The sequence below is a fragment of the Meles meles genome, chromosome 3 (assembly GCF_922984935.1).
Source record: "Meles meles chromosome 3, mMelMel3.1 paternal haplotype, whole genome shotgun sequence".
In the NCBI taxonomy this organism is placed as follows: Eukaryota; Metazoa; Chordata; class Mammalia; order Carnivora; family Mustelidae; genus Meles; species Meles meles.
Genome location: NC_060068.1, coordinates 111066664 through 111085818, shown reverse-complemented (window position 1 = coordinate 111085818; position 19155 = coordinate 111066664).

Sequence of the window (19155 nt, the reverse complement as noted above, 5' to 3'; positions counted from 1 at the left end):
TCACCGATCTCCAGCGATCTCCAGACCCGCACCGCTCCCCGCCCCCGCCATGGAAGAAACAAAGTTACTTTCCCAATAGCGTAGACCTACAGCTCAGTAAATTCACTCTAGGCCTCAGGTTATCAGAGATGTCCATGTGAATCTTCTTTTCTGATTGCAACCCCTGCCTCTTCTCAGGGCCCAGCAGAACCAACGGAATTTCCCTGCCAGCTGGTTCACAGATTTGACTCAGGCTTGCCAAAGCCACTGCAGCCAAGGCCTCTTTCAAGCTCACGCGCAATCCTCCTTCCAGGGAATAAAGGTGATTTGTGGATTCCTGACCCTGAGTCATAAATCTTCCAGCAATCGGCTGTGTTTGGGAATGGCAGCCGCCCCGGCACCCCTGAAAGTGGGCATGAGTCATCGGAGCACAGGTGCACCTCGCTGGATAGAGCTGGAGACGGTCCTGCAAAGTTAAACGTGAATGCAACCGCTTCCAGGGCCCTAGGAGAAGCCGTTTCCTTCTGGGGTGGGTAAGACCACTGCCTCTTCTTAATAAGGCGGGGCTTCCATGTATTGGGAGCACTGAGGAGGGTGAGGAAGTTGTAAGCCGGGACAAGACTGACCCATATGCATGTGTGTCTGTCCCCAGCACGGTTGCACAGGTCCCTTGTGAGCAGTACCCACGGAACTCTGCTGTGGAAGCTGCGTGTGTCCCCAGTGTGTCTGCGGGGAGATGGGCCAGGCCAAGGGACTCCGGGCTGGGCCAGGCTGGCTTTACACAAGGCAGAGCTGGGAATCCCACCGAGGCCCAAGCCCTACAGGCGTGTAGTTGCCCAGAGGGCCTGACCAGGTCTCCCGGATGTGACTTCCTTCAAGAATTCCGGTCAGTGCCCCTTGTGCCAGGCTCAGAGGTCAGGAGTGAGCAGGGGAGAATAGGCCTCTGTGCAGAGCAGAGACCAGTACCCACAGTTCTAGGTGTAGTAGGGGTAAGGGCACTCTTCCCTCTGCCCCATCTTCCCCTGAGGGAGATGGCTGCCAGGCCCAACCCTCCAGAGATGGATAGAAAGCGGCCACAGCAGCCCCTCTCCTCCCGGCAAGCACGAAGCATTTCCAGTAGGAGCTCTTGGAGTCTCCAGAGGGATGCAAGGGTCCAAGTCCCAGCCTGCTCTGGGCCTCGACCTTCAAATGCCTATGTGGGCAAAGAGAGGGAACACTAACATATACCTAGCCCGTCTCTCCTCTTTCCTCAACAGGGCCCCACAGTTCAGATCCTGGAAGAGCAACAGAGCTTCTCCTAGTCCAATCGCCGCGGTCAAAGCAATAGGACCGAGAAGACATGAAACAGGGCAGCTGCCTCTGCACTCCCCACAGAGCGGCCTCTGTCCCCACACTCTAAGGCCAGTGGACAGAGTGGGAGGGAACTGCTCCAGGCCCCACCGCTGCCTTGCCCAGGGTGAGCACATAGTGATAGGGCCTCCCAAGGCCACTGCTGGGTTCCTTCCCGGGCCGGGAAGGGCTGTGGCAACCCAAGGCAATGTCTTCCATTTTAACCAAGAGCTCTGGGCTTTCCTTTACACAGGCTGCAGCAACCAGGAGTAACCCCATTTGGAAGCATCAGTTCTTCCAGGAGTCTTGCCCCCTTCTCCAGCATTTCAAAGGTGTTCACAGAACACTGATAGCTGTGCCACGAAAGAAATGTAGTGTAGTCAAAGAAAAAAAAAAACCCTGTACTATAGTCAAATACGATTGGAAAATTTGAGCTTAAGTTAAACCAAATGGGTTTCTTCTGAGAAGAACCTCTCAGAGCGTTTATTTAACGTGCTAATATGCATCTCAAAAATCTAAAGACGGGGTAAGCTGTTCCCTGGATTGCTTCTGACCTTTTTTTGATGGGCTTTATCACAGGACTGGGGTTTACTGAAATCTCTGGGGGGACGTGCATCTGTATCTGGTGTTGCCGTCCCCTCCTCACTCTCCCAGGGCCCCAGCATGCTGGGGGAGGCTGGGGAGGCACAGAGACCAGGCTGTGCTGTTGGGAACAATAGCCACTCGCCCCACGCAGCTGTTTACACTGAAGTTGATTAAAATTATTCATAATTGAAAATACACCTTCTCGGGGTACCTGGGTGGCTCAGTGGGTTAAAGCCTCTGCCTTCGGCTCAGGTCATGATCCTAGGGTCCTGGGACCAAGCCCCGCATCGGGCTCTCTGCTCAGCAGGGAGTCTGCTTCCCTTCCTCTCTCTCTGCCTGCCTCTCTACCTACTTGTGATCTCTGTGTCAAATAAATAAATAAAATCTTTAAAAAAGAAAATACACCTTCTCAGTCAGATCAGCCCCATTTTAAGTGCTGAGAAGGCTCATGTGGCTGGAGAGAAAACCAGAGAGCATTTCCATCACTGCAGAAAGCTCTTTCTGACAGTACTGATGAGAGCTTCAGAGAGCAGAAGAGACATGCCCAGAGCTGCATGGGAATTCTAAGACCCAGAGCAGCTCTGACCTTTTGCCCCGGCCAGGGAATCTGACCACCATCCTTCCTTGAGCTGTACACAACCACAGGGCACCAGTGACCAAGTCCGACTCTCCCCAAGTGGAACAGAGTCTTTTCCCTGGGACTTCAGCGAGGAGCATGCTTCCTGTCTCCAGGGCCTGACTCCCACACTCTGGTTCCTTCCAGGCCCTCCCTGGCCTCACTGACTGACTGGGGAAGGAGCCAATGCACTCCCTGCCCCCTCCAGGCCCTTGCTCCCCAGAAGAGTACCAGTCCCAAGCTGCCCTCACTCTCCAGGCCGGTTGACGAGGCACTTCAATGTTGCCCCTGCCTCCAGCCCAGGCCTCAGGTCTATGGCTCAATGCAGCAGACCTAGCTTCAAGATTCCAGAAGCTCTTCTGCCAGGGTTCACAGCATTCTGAGATCCCTCGTCTGGGGGCTGGGCAGGGGGGTGGGAAGGGAGTGGAAGGCAGTTGTGGGCTGTCAGTCTCTCCTTCATCCCGGCAACTGAGGAGCCTTTGTTTCCTTGCCCCTGCCTTCCTCTGGGCAGATGCCTCAGGCCTTCCCTCGTGATGGCTATTTAGGAAACACAGAAAAGGGTTCTGGCTTCCTTTGGCAGGCCAGAGGTCTGGGGAGCTGGTTTGGGAGTTGGCAAGGCTATGCCAAAGACCCTTGTAAGCACAGGCACCAGTGGGCTTCTGCTGAGGAATACTCTGGACCCAAGGCTTGGACAAGCTGTCCCTACTTGTCAGCTCTCTGCAGACTTGGGCCACACACAATGACCAGAGCAGCCATCAGATCTACTCTGGTCTACCCAGGCCCTTTCTGCCTGTCCTCGGATCTCAAGGCTCCCTAAGGCTTCTGCCCTTGCCCCCAGGAAGACGGATCCCGGGTACTCCCCTCCAGGTGAACTGGCTAGGCTGGAAAGCTAACCTTTATAGGAAGCCAACCCCACAGCAACAGAGATATTCCGTGTGGCTGTCCTGTTCTGCCAAGATGGAGGTCAATGCACTCATGAATATAAACTTGCCCCTCCTGGGACTAGGGGATCCGGAAGTTAGAGGGCCTGCCCAGGAACAGAAAAGCAGAGACCAGTTCTAGCTGCCCATAGCTTGCTCAATTGGGGCCCAATAGGGCCACCACGCTACAGTAATTCCAGGGGCAACATCCACACCAGAGTCCATGTCCATGGTACTCCTGGAGCTGTGCCACAGACCGAGCCCTGAGCAGGCCTGACCTTCCCTCTAGGAGTGGTTATTTCTACCCCCAGTCCAGCCCTAGAACAGGTGGTCCCAGGGCCCCGTCTCAGGGCCTCATCCAGTTCCTCAGTGAGCTCTTAGCAGAGGATCAGGAGTGGGACTCGGGCCTGGAAACTCATGGCTCTGCGGCTCTTTCTCTAAAAGTTCGTTCCAATTATCGGCATATTCCTGTAGTTCGATAAGCACTCTTAAGACTCATAAGAAGTCTAGCGATCCCCACAAAATGGGCAAAGGACACAGAGGTGGTACAGATAAGGAACAGAAAAATCAGCTTTTAAACACTCGAAAAGGGGGCGCCTGGGTGGCTCAGTGGGTTAAGCCACTGCCTTCGGCTCAGGTCATGATCTCAGGGTCCTGGGATCGAGCCCCGCATCAGGCTCTCTGCTCCACAGGGAGCCTGCTTCCTCCTCTCTCTCTGCCTGCCTCTCTGCCTACTTGTGATCTCTCTCTGTCAAATAAATAAATAAAAATCTTAAAAAAACAAAACAAAACAAAAAAACACTCGAGAAGATTCCTACCTTCAGTACAATGAGAGAAATGTAAAAACAACACAAAGCCATCTTTGTCCTATCAGAACTGAAAAGACTAAAACGTGTTATAAAACTAAGCATTGAGTGGTGCCTGGGTGGCTCAGGCGGTTAAGCAGCTGCCTTCAGCTCAGATCATGATTCCAGGGCCCTGGGATGGAGCCCCGCATAGGAGTCCCTGCTCAACGGGGAGCCTGCTTCTCCCTCTCCCTTTGCCTCTCCCCCGTTTATCCTTTCTCTCCCTCTCTTTCTCTCAAGTAAATATATAAAATCTGCAAACAAAAAAAAAAACAACTAATTGAGTGAGGCAGCAATAAACCAGGGTTCTTCCTAAGAGGGAGCCGCCCCTGTGGATGACAACTTGACCACTGCCATCACAGCTAGAAGCACAGCTTCTGTGACCCGGCACTTCCACAGCAGGGAATTAGCCTATAGACGTACTTGCACATGTGTGCAATGCTGAATGGGTACGACCATCCCCGTCAGCATTGCTTATCACCACACCTATCAAAAACAACCGAGATGATGACCCAAAGAGGCCTGATTCATGAACAGAAGGTTTATGGACACAATGGATGCTCTCTCAGTTCTAAAGCAGACGGACAGCTGGGACAGCTGTATACCTATAGGACGTCATCTCCAAGATGTGCTGTTAAGCGAAAAAAAAAAAAAAAACCAAAGCACAGGACAGTAGGCTTAATATGCTATTTGTGGCAGGAAAAAATGCACACAATGCAAGCATATATGGTTGCAGATGCACGAACTTCCTCCAAAAAGATACACAGGAAAGTAGTAAGAGCAGCTGCCTCAGGAAAGGGGTGGGGTAGGGGAGAGGGGGAGAAAGGAAACAATTTTCACTGCATAATTGTTTGTACCTTTTTTCCTGTACCCTTTGAAGTTTGTCCCACTACCTATGTAGTCTTTTCAAAAAAGAAATGAAATAAAGTATAAGAAAACCTCCCTGAGCCACCCACTTCCCGTTTTCTTACCCCCAGGAAAACTTTATCTCTGGCTCCTGAAGACCCTTGCTGGTGACTTGGACACAGCCCAGGGAGCTCGGTGTCTCCCGGCAGTGCCTGGACACACCCCAGGGCGCTGGCTGGAGGGGGCAGGGGGCAGGTGGAGGGGCGAGCAGGGTGTTGCCCACCTTCTGGAAAAAGAGGCCGGGCCAGAAGCCGGAAGCATTCAGAGTTCCACAAGCAACTTTTTTTTCCACATTTTTTTTCTTATGGTACAAAAAACACCTAACATAAAATTGAGCAGGTCAGTAGTGTTCCTATACTCACATTATTGCATGGCAGATCTCTAGTACTTTTTCATCTTGCAACGTTGAAACTCAATGTTGCAATGACTCTCCTCCGCATCCCTCCAGCCTTTGGCAGCCAGCTTCCTCCCTTCAGCTTCTATGCCAGAAATATTCTTGCTACTGGCTGGGAAGATGGGCCTGGGATGAAGTCCCAGAAGTCCCAGGATGTCCTGGCAGAGTGTGCACCTGTCCTTCCCAGCCCAGGCAACTCTGTCCTGCTCTCCTTAGAGATGGTATAGCTTCAGGGTTGGGAGCACAGACATTTCATCTTCCCATTCATCAAGCTGTATGTTCTTGGGCAAGTCTCAGCCTGTTTCCAGTTCAGTAAAGTGGCAACTCACTCAGATAATGATACTTTTCTCTCCATCAGGTGGAGTGATGTAGAGAGCACATCAGGTGAGTTCTCCAGCCCCTAGCACAGGCTCAGCCAATGCTGGCTTTGGTTATGATGCCTGTGCTGGGAGGGAGGACCTGCCCTATGAGAGGTCAGAGCCTTCCCAGGGCCTTGACAAGTATTCCTGGAAGAGAGAGTTTAAGATTCTGGGTCACCACAAGTTCCCAGGAAAATCCCTGCCCTCAGAAGTTCCTAACTTGGGGTCTATGGAATTGAATGCAGAACTGGGCAATTGTGAGTGTTTCCCCCGAGGAAGTTTCCTGCTTCTGTTAGACCCTCAGAGGGGCCACAATCTGTCACCTGGGCAGAACCCTCCTTCCTCTGCTGTCTGGCACCTGAGAGCTCCCGATTGCCTTGGCCCCTGCACCCCACTCCTTGCGAGGCGGACTCTCTGCCAGGCCTGACCACTAAAACACTAGGCCACATGGAGCACAGCCCAGGCTCTGGGCCAGGTGGGAACAGGGCTGGGGTGAGTTGATCGTAAGCGGCGTGCTAGCATGAGTGTGGGTCGGTCCCCTCAGATCAGCCCCAGGCGGTCCCCGGACCCTTAGAGCTGCTGATGAGATCCTGCTGAGCATCATACCACCCTTCCAGGCCCTCCAGCCCGCCATGACTGAAGAAGGGTGCTTCCTACAGAGCTTGAGAAGAAGGCGCGGCAAGGTAGATGTGATGATGAGGGGAACAAGCCACGGGACAGCCCGTGCCCTGGCAATGACCTCGGTTTCATGAAAAATCAGAACCCATACATGCCTGCAAGAGAAGGTCTGGAAGGGAGTCCACCAAGAAGCTTAACAGGGGTTCACTCTGGATCCTGGAATGCCAGATTATTTCTCTCTTATTTCCTACAATAAATATGTATTATTACTATTTTTTAACTCAGTGCTCGCAGCGGGGGTGGGAGGGGTAGATCTGTCCCAAGAGGTACCTCTCACAACACACGAAGTACCTTTGGTGTCCTTTGGTGTGTCACAGCCGTGAGGGAGGGGGTGCGTGTCTGCTCCCGGCATCCGCTGAGGAGAGGTCAGGAGTGGTGCTGACCATGCTACAACGCACAGGACGGTCCCCGCAACAAAGAATTATCCGGCCAAAACATGTCAGCAGTAGTGATAAGGGAAAACTGTACTCTAAGATGGCCAACCAAACAGCAAGGAATTCCGGTCCCTGTCTCAAAGCCTTCCGGGTTCTTTTCTACCCCTTGACCACACATGCGCCTAAAGTACCAAGTACGCGGAAGTAGAAGGGTATAAATTACCCTCCCTGGGTGCGCTCGTGCTCAGACCTTTGGAGAACAGCCTCTTCTGAGCCCATCATGTTAAATAAAACTGATCCACCAAGGTCTCCGTGTGCGGCTTGGTTCTGCCAGGATCCAAGTCTAAGTCCTGTAACTGTAGCAAGATTGAAAAACCCTGAGAAAAACAGTGGAACTTACTCTGCCAGGGAAACAGGGCTGGAGAGGCATGAGGCCCTCAAGCTGCTTTAGCCTGTCCCACAGCCTTCCTGAGGCAAGCCCTTCTCCACCTACCACACTGGGTTAGAGCCTTGTGGGCTCTCCAGCAGGCACCCAGAGGCCTGGCCAAGGTGCCAGCAGGCCCCTCTCTGGAAGCCATGAATCTCCTGGGCTCCCACCCATCGCCAGAGAGTCCCAGGACCCCCAGGACCCTTTCTCCAAAAGCATTCCCAGTTTCACCTCTTTTGTGTTCACAGAACACATCCCTATCTAATAAAAAGACATCCATGCACATTAGGACCAACTGCCAGAAGCCTTAACATGACTGCGATCAGTGAAACCCCCAAATTCTCTAACATCCTGTTCTCAACATTTGACAATGGCATCCTGTTTTCTTTGGGAAGGAAATCCAGGTTGGATTGATTAACAAATACAGTCATTATTTAACCGCAGAACTTGGTTTTGAAATTAATTTACAATAAAAGAAAATGTCCGTGCTAAATAATCTCTCTAATTACATGTTAAGGGTTTCAGAAATGGAAAACATTCAGGAGCACAAAAGGCCCCACCGAACTCATTAAGTCTGCTTTGCCTCTCCAGTAGCTCTATGGTAACTCACAGAGGGTGGGGGAAGGCTTTTAAAATCAGATTGCCAAGACTTCATCCCTAACAGCCGCAACACAAACCTCTCTTTTTAAAAAATCTTCGGATGATGAAATGGTGAGGGTGTGTTCCCAGTTGTGGCCGGGCACAGGCATAGGGAAGCCACCTCTTCCTAGAAGCCAGCAGCCCCCTGGGTTCACCCTGGAGAGGCCAGTCCAGGGGTTGCAGGGTTGGGGGGAGGGGGCTTGGTCCCTGCAGCTCTCTACATGCCCATCTTTAGCGGAGGGGCGGCTGGTGATTGGGCCTGGAGGGGCTCCTTTAGGTGGAGTGAGGGAAGGACAGGAGCAGGAGTGTGCATTTGTTCAGAATGAGCCCAGCAGCCATAGGAGGCAATTGTCTCATTTTCCCTGCAGCTGTGCCCCAGGTTCCTAGGAGCTTTCACATGGGGACCCAAACAGGACAGGTCTGGCCAACACCAGGGATTCCTTTCTCTCCAACCAATCCTCTGCCAGCCTCTGCCAGCACTTCCCTCTCACGCTGCAGCCCTCTGCTTCTGGACAGATGGTGAGACCCTGCATGGCCCTGACCACCAGCCCCATCTTCATCACAGGACGATCCTTGCCTCCAGGCTCCTGAAGCTTTCTTGCATGAGCTTGGCCTGATAGTGTCATGGTGCCGTCTGCAACCTGCCCAAGGAGCGGTTTAAGGTCAGGGTAACCAGGACCAGCTGGGGGCCTACCCTCACCCCTGAAGGCTCAGAGACACTGAGGCACTGGAGAGGGGGGCAAGTCCAAGGATGCCAAGTTTTAGTCTATAATAACCCAGCCAGGCTGCCCTGGATTTAAAGTTGTGTTTTAGGGCCTGAGATGGAGCAGCGAGCAAGCAGACTGTACTCTGGGCTCAGGTCCTGCAGCGTGATGGACAAGGAGGTCGGGCACTGCTGGGGCTGCCTGAGGTTGGGATGGAAAGGGAGACACAGAGACGGAGGAGAAACAGAGTCTCATGAAGAGAAGATGGTGGAGGGGAAGGGAGAGGAGGAGGAGGAGGAGACTAGAGAGACAGGCAGGAAAGACAGAACTCACTGAATCTCACCAGCTCAGAGCCTGGTGTGCTTCTCCCCCTGAGACCAGACTCTGGGAAGGAGGGCTTTTGGGAGGACTATAATTTGGGCCACTGGAAAAAGCCATCTGGCTGGGCCTGGCTTGGGGGACGGATTCTTCTGCCCTGCCCTCTGGTTGCCACAGAACTAACCTTCGAGGGGACCTGCGCTTTGACTTCCCAGAGGTTCGAACTTTCCTGATTTGCAGGACCCTGAAGGCTCCCTTCAGATATATGGTTGAAGAGGCTGGGACTCTTGGGGTCCCTCTTACTGCCTGCCTCTCCACTTCTCCTGTTGGCTCACCTTCCCATCTGAATAGCCTGGCACAGCCTTGGTGAAGCAGGACATGGGGGCTGGGGAGTCTGCTGGGTCTCTGACAGCGGCTACGCAGCCCCCAAACCCTCTCCCTGGAGTCAGTCTTTCCAGCCACCTTCCTTGTCCCACCAGAAGCTTGTGGGCCAGACCCAGGGAGTAAGGCTGAGTGGGAAGAGGGCCTTCCCTCATCTCCCAGGCCTTGCTGGTATAGTCTGGCCTCTTGGCTGGCCCTGGGTCAGTCTGGGAGGCCCTGAGTGACCAGCCCTGGGCATGGGCCACAGATCGAGAAAACAGAAGGAGCAGGACTCTTTCTGTTCATTTAGACTTTATGTACCACCTTCTTCTCCTAATGGTTTGATATCCCTGGCGAGTACTACAGGGCCAGGGGTACAGAGCCGGGGGATAGCTAGGCAGGGTTCCTGCAGCACGAGGAGTAGGTATAGCAGTGGATATGCCAGAGGCTGTGGCTCTCCCTGGGGGGAGGGGATTGAGCATTTTCTGGAAGGTAGAGGCCAGCCTGAGCCCCAGCCCCTTCACATCTTACCCAGCAGAAGAGCTTCTAGGGCACCGGCTCATTTACGTATCATTTGCATTCTATTTTCACATAATGCATAGGATGGAAAATCCCCCTTGGCATTAGGCCCAAAACTTACAGTCCCTAATACTTTGCTCCCATCGCTGCAGCAGCCGGCGGCAGACACGGGAGTCCTGCCCATCATCTGGGCCTCCTGCCTTGAGGTGGCAGCTGCCAAAAGGTGGTGGCAGCAGCAGACACAGGCCTCACAAAACAAGAGACTTTCGCATGTGACTCACACTCCCAAGATCAGAAGCAAAATTACGTGTGAAAACCAGAGCCGGCTTCGTCTTCTCTGGGGAATCCCCTCGAGCTCCCTCCCCATTTCACTCCTTTAAAAAACCCTGGCATGGCCCAGCATTCAAACCTTCCAGAAAAGTGCCACACTCTCTCAGCCATGGTGGGAAGGGGCCATGCCACCCATGCTGGGTGCCTTGAAGTCTGTCCCAGGGTTCTAGGTCTTGGAAAGCACGTCAAAGCAGAGAAATAGTCGTCACGTCAACTGGCACAGTCCCCACGAAGGCAGGATGCTCCAAAGCCTTTAGCAAAGGCCACCTTCAGCTTCTAACAGAACTCAGGCTTTTCTGCCACCCCCAACAGACCAGCCTGGCCACCGCCAGTGGCCTGACTTTGGGGCAGTGCTTCCTCCCTCTGCATCCCTGGGTCTCTCACCTGTAGAGGGAAGCTGGTAATTAAGAAAAAGGATTGGGGTAAAGATTCAATGAGATGGGGGCGCCTGGGTGGCTCAGTGGTTTAAGCCGCTGCCTTCAGCTCAGGTCATGATCTCAGGGTCCTGGATCGAGTCCCACGTCCGGCTCTCTGCTCTGCGGGGAGCCTGCTTCCCTCTCGCTCTCTCTGCCTGCCTCTTTGCCTACTTATGATCTCTCTCTGTCAAATAAATAAATAAAATCTTTAAAAAAAAAAAAGATTCAATGAGATGAGGGAGAGCTGACAGAGGAGAGGGGACTCAGCAAAACTCAACTTCCTTTGATGGTCGTATTCCTTTATAATTATGCCAAATTTGAATGATTCTTCTGATTGCTTTCTTTCATTATTATTTTCATTGTTATTTCATTCTTGCTTCTTGCTAGAAGCAAGAGCACCATGGTCTACTCTTGCATTATCCCATGAAGTAGCAAAGCAGTCCTCATTATCCCCGATTTTACAGAGAGGGAAACTAAGACCCAGAGAGAGATTGAGAGGTGGGCTCCCAAGTCGGACTCCCTGGGTCCAAATCCCATCCTCATCACAATAGCTGGGTGACCTTGGACCAAGTCACTTGTCCCTCAGAGTCACTGTCCTCCTCTGTCAAATGGGGGCAATAAATATTCAAGTCACGGGTCAAGTATTAGATGACACCAAGGAATTATCATTCGTTTTTGGGGGGGATGTGATAATGGCTTTGTGGTTACGTAAGAAAGTATCTCTATTTTTAGAAATATATGCTAACACACACAAGGGTGAAATGACATATCTGGGATTTGCTTTAATAATGTAATTTAAAAGAAAGAGACGAAAAGAGAAAGAAAGCGAAAGAAAGAATATGAGCAAAAACAAGCGTGACAACATCTTGACAATGGAGCAGCTGGGATGAGGGGATACATGTGGGTGTATTCTCTACACCTTTGAGATTTTTCCGCTAACAGCACACCAGAAAAAGACCACCGGCCTCACAGAGCCTTTGTGAATCCTCTCCCTGGTGCTGGCCACAGGGAGCACTTAGTAAACGTCACCTAAGGCTGTCACTGCCATTATCCCTGTCACCATCCTGCCTGCCTGAGCCGGTGAGCCAGGGAAGAGTCCTCCCCCTACACCCTGTCACTCCCAGCGACACTTGGCTCTACCCCTCACTGCGGGGCCTCACCAGCTGTGTGACACGGTTCTGTCACCAACACTGAAGGCAGGGTGCAGTTATGAAGTGCCCCCACCACCTTATGCCCCATGTGAGCGACTTTGTTCTAAAACACCCCCTTTCTGGGGCTCAGGTGAACCAGAATATCAGGCCACCAGGCCTACTCCACAGCCCAGGAGAGAACCTGTCACAGCTCCTTCAGGAGGGATATGAATTCTGCCAGTGACTCCAGTGCCATCCTCTGGTATGCAGTGGTGACAGCTGTGGGGGGAGGCAGGGGCTCAGTGTCCAAGGGTTACTGTTCTACACGGTCCTATCTTCCCATCCCTGCAGTTCAGACACAGCCTCTTCCAGACCCAGCCACCAGGGGGTGCTCTCCAGCAGAATCACAGCCTCCCGGGGGTCCAGGGCACAAGGGGCTGAGGAAGGAGCCACCTGGTCACCCTAAGCTAGTGAACTGCTTGCAGGAAGCAAGTCCCAACCCCCACCCGCTCCCTGCCATTTTTATTTCCACCAGCATTTTTTTTTTAAGATTTTATTTACTTGACAGACAGAAATCACAAGTAGGCAGAGAAGCAGTCAGAGAGAGAGGAGGAAGCGGGCTCCCCACTGAGCAGAGAGCCCAATGCGGGGCTCGATTCCAGGACTCTGGGATCATGACCTGAGCCGAAGGCAGAGGCTTAACCCATTGAGCCACCCAGGCGGCCCTCCACCAGCATTTTTAAATAACATGAAATAGTTTATTTTTGTAATTACTAAAGCAACTCTTGCTCAATGCACACACTGGCTTCTTTGGATTTTTGTTTTGTTTTGTTTTGCTGCATGTTTCAAGATTTTCTGTGCTTAGGGCAAATGGTTCCTAAATTTTGGGGGCTATGAAGTAGAGGAAGGGGGAGTCCCAGGGGCTTGTGAGACTCAGGCAGGTCCCTGCCCCTCTGGGCCTCGGTTTCCCCTGTGTGCATGTTTGGGGTTACTGGCCATCTCTTATATCTCTTTGAGCTCTAGCAGACTGGCTTTCCTCAGTGCTCAGGGCTGGTCTAGGAAGATAGGACAGGAGAGGTTCACCCCCCCAACCTTTCTCCACAAGGTCCCCATCTCACTGGCTCTTCACCTTGTTGCTCTGGTCCCTCCTCAGGGGACCCTCCTGACCACTGTGGTCTGCACTGCTCTCCTGTCCCCCGAGGGCCTGCATAACCTCGACTCTGCCATCCGGGGTGCTTCATCACACCAGATCCTTCTCCATAGAGGGTGGTCGCTGACACTTGCGTGTTCTCTAGGAGCTCTGGCACCAGCAGTGAACAAAGCAGGCCTAGCCTCGCCCATGCTGGCATCCGAGAGCAGCTCCCTAACTAGCACCATGATCTGGTGCCCAGGGCACCTTCGGGACTTTCTGTGGGTGCAAAGGAAAGGCCAAGACACCATTTTCCATGCTGGGGTGCAGGCACGCTATGAGTTGGTCTCCTATACAAGTCCCAGCAACCAAAGGGAATTTAAGTGCTTTCCCCCTGCGGACCTGAATCTTATCTTTGAGATGTTCAAGTTCAAGCCGGAGAAGTTCAGGGACAAGTCATGTCCCACCCTGAGTATTATGTAGGAGCTGGAACAAAATTCTGTTCCTCCCCAGTTTGAGGTCCTGGGGACAGGGCTTAGCAGGAAACAGGGAGCATTTCTCTGGCTCCAAGTCAGCAATAGACTGGTGGTCCTCAGGTCTGCAGCCCTGGACTCCCAGAAACCAACTGGCAAGCACTGGCCCCCCAGTCAGGATGGAAAGTCTGTCCCAGCCCCTGGACTATGGCTGGAAATCCACTGCCTCAGGCCCAGCGTGCTGCTACTAAAGAAACCCCCACCCAAAACAGAGGGGCTATGAATGCCAGAAGGGGAGTTTTTGGTCACAGGTCTAGTCCCACTCTGGATCAGGATGAGAAGGGCCCCACGAAAGTCTTTTCCTATCCCTCATTCTGTCAGGCTCTGCCATGTGCCCACTTTCTCAGGGCACTATAGACCCCAAGAAGTGCTTATGGTCAATGGGCTCAGCTGTGCCAGAAACTTCCCCCCGCAGGGAGGACAGCCCTGAGAGGAAAGAATATTGAAGAAAAAGAGAATGCATGAGTCAGGGCACAAAGGGGGCTAGTGGCACCAAAATTCCCACTCAGAAAAGGAAAAAGAATTCCCAGCTCCAAGAACAAGGTCTACCAGATTATGTGTGTGTTGCGGGGGAGGGGGGAGTTGCCCTTAGATTTGCTGTGATCAGGGGCAGGGATATGCGGGATGGAGGGAGAAGTTGCTTTTAAACCAGCCCTCCACCTACTTCCTGCTTCAGCATCTTCCAAAATCATGAGTTGGGAAGAGAAAGAAAAGAGGGAGAAGAAAGAAATTCTCAAATTATAAAAACAAAGACCAAGCTTGACCAGAGGGGGAACCCTTTAAGATGTCAGTAATAATAGAGCATTGAACAAAAAGTAAAAACAGCAAAGCTGACAAGGAAAACCACAGCAGTCAGCAGAGGCCCACCAGTGACCCAAAGCTAAAGAGAAGCACTTTCACCTTTGCAGAAAGGAGGCTGGCTCTGCAGAGCTGGCTTTGCACCTCCAGGTCCTAGAGCAGCCCCAAGAGGAATCCCAAAAGGTTTCCGGGGGGCTCTGTCTCCAAGAAACAGAGCACTGTTCCCCCTTAATGAGACAAAGCTCTGATGCCACACTTTGGGACAGTGACTTTGACCCACCTCCTGGACAGAAAGCGTGAGGCCATGGACCACCACCCCCCACCCCCGTCCTGGGACCCAGGAGAGGCAGAGGAAGAAGTTGGTACATGAATCAAGGATCCTTAGCTTCCTGAGCAACCCCATCCCTGCATACTGGGAGCCAGTAACCCTGTCTCTCATTTCTGAGGAGCCTCTGAAGAAGCCAACACCAACTAGGGGTCCCATCTGTCCCTCACAGTCCTCACACAAGGAAGGGGAGGACATCTCCATGGGCTGCAGAGCTAGAGCGGATTTCGAGCTCTGAGACCAAGACCAAGGTTTGAGTTCTGTGACCTTGGGCGAGTCATTTCCTCTCTGGGAGCCACAGTTTCCTCATCCGTAAAATGGGGTTAAGAGACCGACCTCTCAGGGTTGTTGTGAGGATCAGATGAGATACTAGATAGGATAGGCTTTTGTAAATAGTAAAGGGCAGTGCAGGTATTTGGAGACAATCTTGGGTCGAACACATATTTATTGCACATTTGCTCTCTGCCAGGCCCTGGCTCAGCCCAGGGGACACAGTCCTGAGTAAGGGGTCCTGCTGGGACAGCAGAGAGAATGGAAGTGTGCAGGATACCGCAAGCCCGCAGCCTCACCCACACCCAGAGAGACTGTCTAGGGAACCCAGGTCTCCAGGCTCCTGGCCCTGTTCCTAGAGGCTGCCTCAAGCGGCCTACCTCCCTCAGCACTGTCACCGCCAAAGCCCACACCACCAGCCCAGAGCTCCGGCTGCTTTCTGGACCCCACAACGGAGATCACTCAGCTGGAGGAAGCAGGGCTGCAATTTGTAATCCGAGTCACCCAGCGATGTTACCACCAATTAGTCCGAAAAATCTCCCCTGGGGCAGCAGCCCTGAGAGGGAACTTCCGGCCTGAGAAGGAGTAGGGAGTGCGCTTCTCTGACCCCCTCCTGCAGGCTGATCTCCCGTCCTGCTCCTGGGGGCACTTTACACCCCTTGTTAGAGTGGCTGCGAACTCCTGGTGCAACATGGCTGAGTGGTTGAGAGCCCAGGTCCGCGAGACAGAACATCCTGACTTTAAATCTTAGCTCTGCCTCTCACCAGCTGTGTGACCTTGGGCAAGGAACTTGACCTTCTCTGGTTTATTTTCCCTAATAATAGGATTCTCAACTTCATTAGGGTTTTGCAAAGACTAAACAAGATGATTATTGTAAAACCCCTTGTATGTTTACTAGGCTAGGCTTCTATGAGCTGCTCAATTAATTTTTACCTATTTAACAAATATTTATATGGCACTTAATAGGGACCACAAACCATTTCAAGGACTCTACCAACAATAACTCTTTTAATTCTTCCAAGAACCTAGAGAGATAGGTATTATTATTATTCCGTCTCACAGATTAGAAGACTGAAGCAAAGCGAGGTTAAGTGGCTTGCCCAAAGTCACAGAGTTAGCTAGTGGAGAGCCAAAATCGAAACCCAGTTTCCCTCCTCTCCTGCTTCTTCCCATCCTTCTCCTTTCAGCGCACACTTTGAGAAGTTGAAGCAAGCGAGGGGCAGCTGATTTAAAAACAAGCCCTCTTCCATCACCTAGCTCTGTCGTCCCTAGTCCCAGCAGGCCTGGGCTAGGGAGTGCCTGGGCACAGACTGGGCTCAGGTTCCATGCTGCCGGCCACCGCATTAAGTTGCCATCCCAAAAAGGTAACGTGGTCATTAATCTCCCTGGAAAGCAGCCTCTTACAACAGCACTTTCCTCCAGCCTCCAGGCCCAGGTTGGAGCGGGAGATGTCCAAACCTGGCTCTCTCACTCACCTCAGAGGCTGCTAGAGCTCACATGCCTGCAAGGAACTCCACCAAGCCAAGTGAGGAGCAGAGCTGAATGGAAGTATAAGGGACTGCCCACAGCTACAGAAGGGCCTCAAGGGTGGAAACCCTCTTCAGCATCTTCCCTCCCTTGGGAACTCCCAGCCTCTGCTCGCACATCTCTGGTGACGGGGAGCTCACTGCCTCTGGTGGCTGCCTGGGCAGGCCATGGTTGGCCAGCTCTGACTGATAGACGTGTTTCCTCAAGCTGAGATGAAATCTCTCCATGTAATTTCCTCCCATTAGTCCTGTCTCTGCCCTCAGGCCGCACAGGCCAGGCGGCTCCCTCCAGCCTGTAGACATCTGGAGATGACCATCTTTTGGCAGGAGGAGACTCCTCCACTCAGGCTGAATGCTTGGCAGCCTCAGGCTCGTCTCAGAAGGCAGGGCTCCTAGTGCCTTTCTTACCTGGGTTCCATGTTCCACCCATGATTAGCAGGACTGTAGGGTCATGGGACAGGCTCTTCTCAAGGACTGGTCGCGAGCACAGCACGGCTGGGCGGGAGCCCTAATGGTGAGCGACACTGAACACCATCAGCAAACATGTACTCTTCACTGGACTACACTATGTTAAATACTTCACAAGCAAGAACACATCCGTTCTTCCTGCCTCTTTGAGACGAGAGTTATTATTGCCCCCACTGGACAGGCGATCAAACGAGGGCTCTAAGAGGGAGGTGACTGGCTCCAGTTCCCACCCACCACGAGTAGATGGAGAAGCCCCACTTTCCACGCAGGCTATGAGCCTCAAGCCCAGCCAGGCGACAAAGCGGATAGCAGTGGAGAAACAGGAGACTCACTCACAGGAAACAGAGAAGTCCAGGAGAAGATGAATGACTCCAATTCTAAAGGTCATGGGAATCTGGAAGGGAGAGAGGCCCTCGTAGACAGGAGCAGGTGCAAAAGTGTCCCATATGAGGGAGAGACCAGAAATGAGTCCTGAAAAACAAAGCATTCCAGGTCCCGTAAGAATTCCCAACTTACAAACCAATGGGAATACCACACCCCATCCCCCCACCCCCAGAGACTGAGGAACCAAAGTTGGGTTGGACCTATACACAACAGCTCCACCTCATGGGCAGCAGGCATTTATTAAGCACCACAGTATGCTTGGTCCATGTTAGCACTCAGCAAGGGCACAGATGAAGGGTCCATGATCCCAAGAAGGTGACAACCCAGTAAGGCAGAAGTGAAGCCTGGTTAGAACTTTGATGACCAGTTTGGGGTTCAACTATTGCTAATTTCCTCCCTATCAGGGACACAAACTGGAGTATGTTTTGGATAAGGAGTGCCCCTCCCTGCCGTCTGAAAGCGAGATACCAGCATTCCCCAAAAGACTTTCCAGAAGAATTCTGTTCTTTGGAAAATCATAACGTTAAAATAGTCTTATTGTCGTATACATTTGGGAGACGCTTGGCTGAAGAAGGCTTGACAGGACACCCTTGGTGCAGGGCTTCTCAGAACCTGGCTGTGCACATGGGGACCGGCCACAACTATAGGGTCTGGTGCAGATTCTCCTCAAGAGCTCCATGCCCACCATGTCCCACTGGTCCTTCTTGCAACATGTTACCTGCTAGGAATAAAAGGGAACACTTTCTGAGTGGGAGATTGTAGATTATGCACCCAGGAGTCTGCTAGGAGAGGGGACACTCAGGGATAGCCAGTGTGTAGGGAGGAGAGGAATTGCCCAGGTGGTGGAGGTAGGGATACTCGTGGATCTGGGATAGGAAGATGTGCCATTCTGGGCAATGCTCAATATAGATGGCCAAACTCTCCCCCAGGATCCTGGCTCACCTAAGCCCCAGAGACCCTATGGGGTCAAAGCCCACCATAACCCAGAGTATGGCTACTGCTCCACATGATCAAAGCTCTGTCCTCTTTTTTTCTTTTCTTTTTTTTTTTTTTTTAAGTAGGCTCTACACCCAACATGGGGCTTGAATTCACAACCCTCAGATCAAGAGTCACACTCTCCACCAACTGAGCCAAGTAGGCATCCCAGCCCTGTTCTCTTTAATTCAACGTGCCTCCTAGGCTGACATCTTTCCTCCAAGAAGCCCTCCTTGACTGCTGGATTGTGTGCCATGACATATACAACAGCCATGTTGCGGAACCCCTGGCTCCTGAAAAGTCCTGATGCGTCCCACAAAGAGTTCCTTGAAAGCAGGTACTAGGCCAAGTACTTCCTCCCCAGTTTTTAAGTGATCACTGCTGTGAATGATTCATCCATCTATCCATTCAGTCTAAAAACTTCTGAGCAAGGGGCACCTGGGTGGCTCAGTCAGTTAAGCGTCTGCCTTCAGTTCAGGTCATGATCCCAGTGTCCTGCAATTGAGTCCTGTGTCCAGCTCCTTGCTCAGCAAGGAGCCTGCTTCTCCCTCTCTCCTTCCCCTTGCTTGTGCTCTCTCTCTCTCTGACATATTTAAATAATTTTTTAAAATTTCTGATCACTGCACATTGCCAGCTCTATTACAGGCCCTGGTAATAAGGAGCAAAGCCCTTCCAACCCTGTGTCAAAATTATATATCTAGCAGTACCTTCCTGGGAAGATATTCCTCTATCAACGTGTCTGGGGCTGCTCCCACAATCCAAACACGGGCACATTCCTCTGTGAAGCAGCAGGCAACTCCCACACGGACCCTGGGTCTGTGTCCCTCACTTACTGTTGCATTTGTGATTGCTTCTTGTCTCCCCTCTAGTCTCATTGTTGTGGGCTCCTCACTACATCCTGGGACTAGGTACCCTTACC